Source organism: Phacochoerus africanus, chromosome 8 (assembly GCF_016906955.1).
Source record: "Phacochoerus africanus isolate WHEZ1 chromosome 8, ROS_Pafr_v1, whole genome shotgun sequence".
Taxonomy (NCBI): Eukaryota; Metazoa; Chordata; class Mammalia; order Artiodactyla; family Suidae; genus Phacochoerus; species Phacochoerus africanus.
In genome coordinates, this window is record NC_062551.1 from 36,464,116 (window position 1) to 36,470,115 (window position 6,000).

A 6,000-nucleotide genomic window follows, 5' to 3' on the forward strand; every position below is an offset into this window, starting at 1 on the left:
AATACCCACCCTGATATCTGGTGAGCCCCTGCAACATGCCAAGTACTATGATAAGCATTTTTACATGAATAGTTTCATTGAATGTTCACCCCATGAGATGGACACTTTTATTATTCCTATTTTCCAGAGGAGGAAACCAGGGCTCACTGAGGTTAGTAACTTAGCTATAGATGTACCACGAGGAACAGAGGCAGGATTTGAGCCCGAACCAGTCTGACTCTAGGGTCCTGCTCCTTACCCCTCCCTAGAGCCCCTCGTGCCGCTTCCCCTGGCTTGTAGCAGGGGCAGCGATGGTTGTCAGCAAGGCACACAGCAGGAGGGAAGCCTCCTGTTTGCCTGTGCACTGGCATGGAACCATCCCAGTGCCCTCCCCTCCCACTCTTTAACTGTTGATGAAATGTCAGCCAGGGACAAAGTATGTTGAATAATAATAACCAATGTTTAGCCAGTGAAGACTCATTCATCCTAAAGATATTGCAGGTTTGGTTCCAGACCACAGCAACAAAGCGCATCACGTAATTTTTTGGTTTCCTGGTGCACATTAAAGTTGTATTTTGCACTGCAAGTTCCCTTGTGACACAGCAGGTTAAGGAGCCGGTACTGCTGCTGCTGTGGCACAGGCCACAACTACGGCACAGGTTTGATCCCTGGCCTGGGAACTTCCACGTGCTGTGGGTGTGGCCAAAAAAAAAAGTTATATTCATATTATCCTATAGTCCACTAAGTGTACAATAGCACCTGTCTTAGTTAAAACACACTCATTGCTAAAAAATGCTAACCAGCATCTGAGCTTTCAGTGAATCACAGTAACATTAAAAATCACTCATCACAGATCACTGTAACAAATACAGTCATGAAAAGTTTGAAATGTTATGAGAATTATCGAAATGTGACAGAGACAAGAAGCAAGCAAATGTTGTTGGACAAATGGCATCAACAGACTCGCTCGATGCAAGGTGGCTGCAACCCTTTGTAAAAAACAGAGTATCTGTGAAATGCGATAAAGCAAAGTGCAGTGAAGTGAGTAGTCCTCAAAACACAGGCTTAGCTCATTGAATCCTCACCACATCCCTGAGGAGAAGGTACCAGCGTTATCTTTATATTACTGATGAGAAAAACCGTGGCTCTGAGAGTCACTGGACCAACATCACCCAGCTAGTGAGATCTGAATCCAGGTAGGCGGACACCAAAGTGTGTGCTCCTCAGTCCCACGAAGGACTGCTGCAAACCTGAGACCCTTCGGGTGAGACAGAACCCAGTGTTCTGAGTTGCAAAGCCCATGTATTGGTCAGGATTAGGCTCAGTTATGCTGTGGTAACAAACAGCCTCACATCTCAGTGGTTTATTTCCTGTTCACGTGACAAGACCATCCTGGGTCGGTTGTGCCTGGGCTGTTTATCTTCCTCACTCTGCAGCCCAGGCTGGAAGAGGGATCAGAAGTGCCACATGCCTCTTCACCACATTTCAACAAGTCACGCGGCCACTGCTGAGTTCAATAGGGAGGTGTGGGGTATGTACTCTACCTTACAGGAGGGGCATCTCAAGGCCCATGGTCAAGCTTGTCTCTGTAGGGAGTTGTATAATCCACCTCTTGGAAGGGGCAGTGGATATTCTGAACAACATTACAACCTACCACAGCCTGGGTTTGGGTCTTAATTTTGGCACTGAGTGGCTGTGTGACCTAGGGAAAGTAGCTTGCCCTCTCTGAGCCTCCTGTCCCTCATTTGTAAAATTTGGGGGTTTGGGCTGAGTGCTAAGGTTCTTTTCAGTCTTGAATTTCAATACAGGAAAAATAAAAAGGAGATATGAAAATAGTCTATAAAGAGTGGCATTTGGACTTCCAAAGGGATTATAGCGAACCCTAAATGTAACTAAACATTTTTGGAGACGTTAACTTTGTAAAGTCGAACAAGGTTTAACAGAGTTCTGAGTCTCTCCTTAGTGTCTGCTTTGATGCTCCTTAGGATATAAGAATGTCTTTGAAATTCGATTCTCATTTTATTTGGTGCCGCAGTTTTGCTGTATTCTGCTAATTTTCCTGTCTATTGGGTGATCATATGTTCAATGTTATAAATTAGAACTTCTCATATATTCTCTGTTTGATGTCAGCAGAGATGAGCATGAACCACTTATAAACATTGTAAATTAATCGCAAATTGCCTGTGACATGTTTCAGGCCAGCTGATCTAGAGCAAAGATGGGCAAACATGGCCATAGGCCAAATCCAGGCTGCCTGTTTTTGTGAATAAAGTTTATTGGAAGTCAACCATTCTCATTGGTTAATGCGTTACCTATGGCTGCTTTTTGGCAGAATTGGATGGTTGCAACCAAACAACCCTGACGCTTTACAGAAAAAGCTTGCTGACTCCTGGTTTAGGTATTGGTGGGTAACGCAGTTCAGGCCAGTGAGACTGGGTGGGAGGTCAGCTGAGGTGTGGGGGTGGATTCTGGAAAATATTCTCTTCCATTGCCTGGTGTGTGCAGTTGCCTTGGGACCAGGAGGACGTGGAGAGGTGGACAGGTAGACGGAGCACAAGCCCTTGCTGGTGACACTGAGTGGCTGGTTTGCGACCCTGCACTCACCCCACCTCTTATGTGAGAGGATGCGTTTTCCTTACTGTTTGGACCAGCTGGAGTGGACCCACTGTTACTTGTAGCCAGAAACACAGACCACGCAGAAGACAGTGGTATCCTCCTTCCTGGGAGGCTGCTGAGCCGGGCCCGAGGCAAAGGAACCCAGGTCCCTGCCCTGGACTTATACCTGCCTTCCTCCCCCTTAGAAGTGGCCCAAGTGGGCATCAGTTCATATCCCGGCAAGGAGGACTTTCTAGTTCTCATGCCCTGCCAAAGCTTCATGCCACTTCTGAATATTTCCCTCACTTTCCCTCCCTGCTGCCTGAGATCAGAAGGACCCAGAAAGAACTCATAGATTTTATTCTTGCTATTCAAGCGAACAGATCTGAAATTGGCCCAGAATTGTTGGTCAAAATGTGAAATATTCTTTGCTAAGAGTTAGAATCACTTTAGCCAGAACAGCATGATTTAAAATGAATTGAAAAACGCGGGAGGTCAGTGTGGGATCAGATGGACGATCAAAGAAATCACTTTTCTTTTGGCCATGTGTAGAAGGTCACCTCTGGGTGAGGCTAAATCGGGCACTAAAACCTTCAAATACATGCTGATTTCCATGGAGAAGGGTCCGCCTGACTCCACGATGTGCATGTTCACGGCTCCTGCTGAAAGGTTTTCCCTCTGGTGGGACTGGCATTAAAGGGCCAGATCCAGGCTGTTCCTATGGGTTCAGCACAAAACACGGAGGCAGCCAGGCTGAACTTTACCCTCAGCACCAGGAGCCTCTGGCAAAAATCACACCCAAATAAACTCAAATTTGGTTTTTGGCAACTGTTTTATATTCCTTCAAAATGTTTTTTTTAAATTATTTTAATTTAATTTATTTTAACATACATTTTTATTATTTATGTATTACGTAAAATGTACCTTTTAAACCATTTTCAAGTGTACAGTTCAGTGGCATTAAATACATTCCCATTGTTGTGCAACCATCACCATCACCCATCTCCAGATCTTTTTGTTATTCCAAACTGAAACCCCATACCCATTGAATAATAACTCCTATTTCCACCCTCCCTGCCCCCCTGAGCCCCTAGTAATCACTATTCTACTTTCTCTCTCTGAATTTGACTGCTCTAGGTACTCATGTAAATGGAATTATAGAGTGTTTATCTTTTTGTGACTGGATCATTTCTCTTAGCATAATGTCTTCAAGGCGTGTGTCAGAATTGCATTCCTTTTTCAGGCCAGCCTGTTAATTGGGAAGTGGTATCTCACTGTGGTTTTGACTTGTCCCTGACATTTAGTGACATAGAGCATCTTTTCATGTGCTTATTGTTCTTGCATTTCTTTCTTTTTTCTTCTTCTTTTTTTAGGGCCGTACCTGCGGCATATGGAAGTTCCCAGGCTAGGGGTGGAATGGGAGCTGCAGGTGTCAGCCTACCCCATAGCCACAGCAATGCCAGATCCAAGCCAAATCTGTGAACTACATAGCAGCTTGCAGCAATGCTGGATCCTTAACCCACTGAGCGAGGCCAGGGATCAAACCCATAACCTCATGGTTCCTAGTTGGATTCGTTAACCACTGAGCCACAGTGGGAACTTCCATATCATTACGTCTTTAAAGCAACTCATAGTTACGGTCCTTCCTGTTTGTTCAAGAAGGTTACAGAATCTGCCCAACTGTACTCAGCTGGTAGGTAGAGGAAACAGCATTTGCACCCCAGAGGCCACCCTCTCAGTCCAATCCCTCCACTTCAAAGACTGGGGAGCCGAAGCCCAGAAAGTCTGAAGCTGGTCTGAGTTCATCCCGAGAGTGGCAGAGGGAGGACTTAGGACCCGAATTCCAACTCAGTGCTATGTCAATGATGCCACACTGACCGACGCACAGATTGTTCTTGAAAAGACCCATGGTGGCCCAGTTCTGTGACCTTAAAGGAAATTTTTTTTAAAAAAATTATTTTTTAAATTTTTCCCCCAAGGAGCTTATCATAGTACTGGGGAAATGACTTAAAAGTGCCAAAGAGCATACAGCAAAATGCAGGAGGGTGGAGTGTAAGGTTAGATGTGAGCTCATTCATTCATTCATTCATTCTTTCATTTATTTATTCACTCATTCAGTATTTTGAGCCTTCCTTCCATTTTAATAAAAGGATGAAGTTTTGAAGAGGTGAGAATGATTCTGGAAACAACAGGGAGTCCCTGTAGGACAGGCGGGGGCCATGAAGGTGGGGTGATGGGAAGGGTGCTCCCGGTTGGGGAAATGATTCAAAGACGTGAGGTGAGGAGGATCCTGGTTGAGGGAGATGGCAGGTGATTGCCTCACTAAGCCTGAGGGCTGTTTGGAACGTGGTCAGGCATTTCACTGTCTGCATCTCCAAATGCAGTCAGAGACCACTGATGGCTTGGATATAATTGGTGACAGAGAACGGTTTGCTGTGGGGACAATTCGGGCAGGCGCTAGAAAGAGCCCATTAGCAATCAAAGGAATATGGCCAAGGAAAGCAGGGCCTCGGACAATCCCACTGCTGTGGAGCCAACAGGCTATGGGAGACAGAAATGTGTTGGTTCTGCACATCTCACTCCACCCCCGCCATCACCCCCCCCCTCCCTGGAGGCAGGGTGGGTGTCCTGAGGACGAACTGCCAGGGACATGCAAAGGTCCCATTCGCTAGCCTGTAACGTGCACGCAGCCTGCCAGCAGGAAGCTCTCTCCTGGGTGCGTGATGGAAGTGAAGCCAAGTTCCCTCTGGTGCATCTGTTTCACTGTGTGCCTCTTTGCTTCTGCAGCGGGTGAGTCAGATTATCTGCACAGCAGGATCATTTAGAAATGATGAGGCTGCTCTGTGCAGAGAGCATGTTTGGCTTGGCAATCAAAGGGCTTCTTTGGTAAGTGGTCATAACAGTGCTACAATGCTAATCACATTCCTCAGTGTTCTCTGACGTGGGGATTTTATTTTATTTTATTTTATTTTATTTTATTTTATTTTATTTTATTTATTTTATTTGGCTGAGACAGTGGCATGCAGAAATTTCCCGGGTGAGGGATTGAAACCCAACTACAGCAGTGACCACGCTGGCTTTGACATTCCTTAACTTTGAGGCCACCAGGGACTTCCCCATGTGGGGATTTTAAGCCAAGTGTCCTCACTCTAGGCAAAGGCAATATGTTAATATCTGGATGGACAAACTGGGGGATAGGGACACGTGGTGTGGAGAAACAAGCCTGGGCACTGGGCTTCTGGGGAACACTGTCGGTGCTCTGCCCAGATCCCTCTGGTCAGTGGGATGCTTCAGCCTGCTCTCAGCTTCCAGAGGACTCTACTAGTACCTCTTCTTCTCAGGACCACTGTGGGCTATTGGAGCCACTCAGCTCACAGGGAAGGCAGAAGACCCTAGAAGTTTACATTCCTCCAGGGCAGCTCTGCA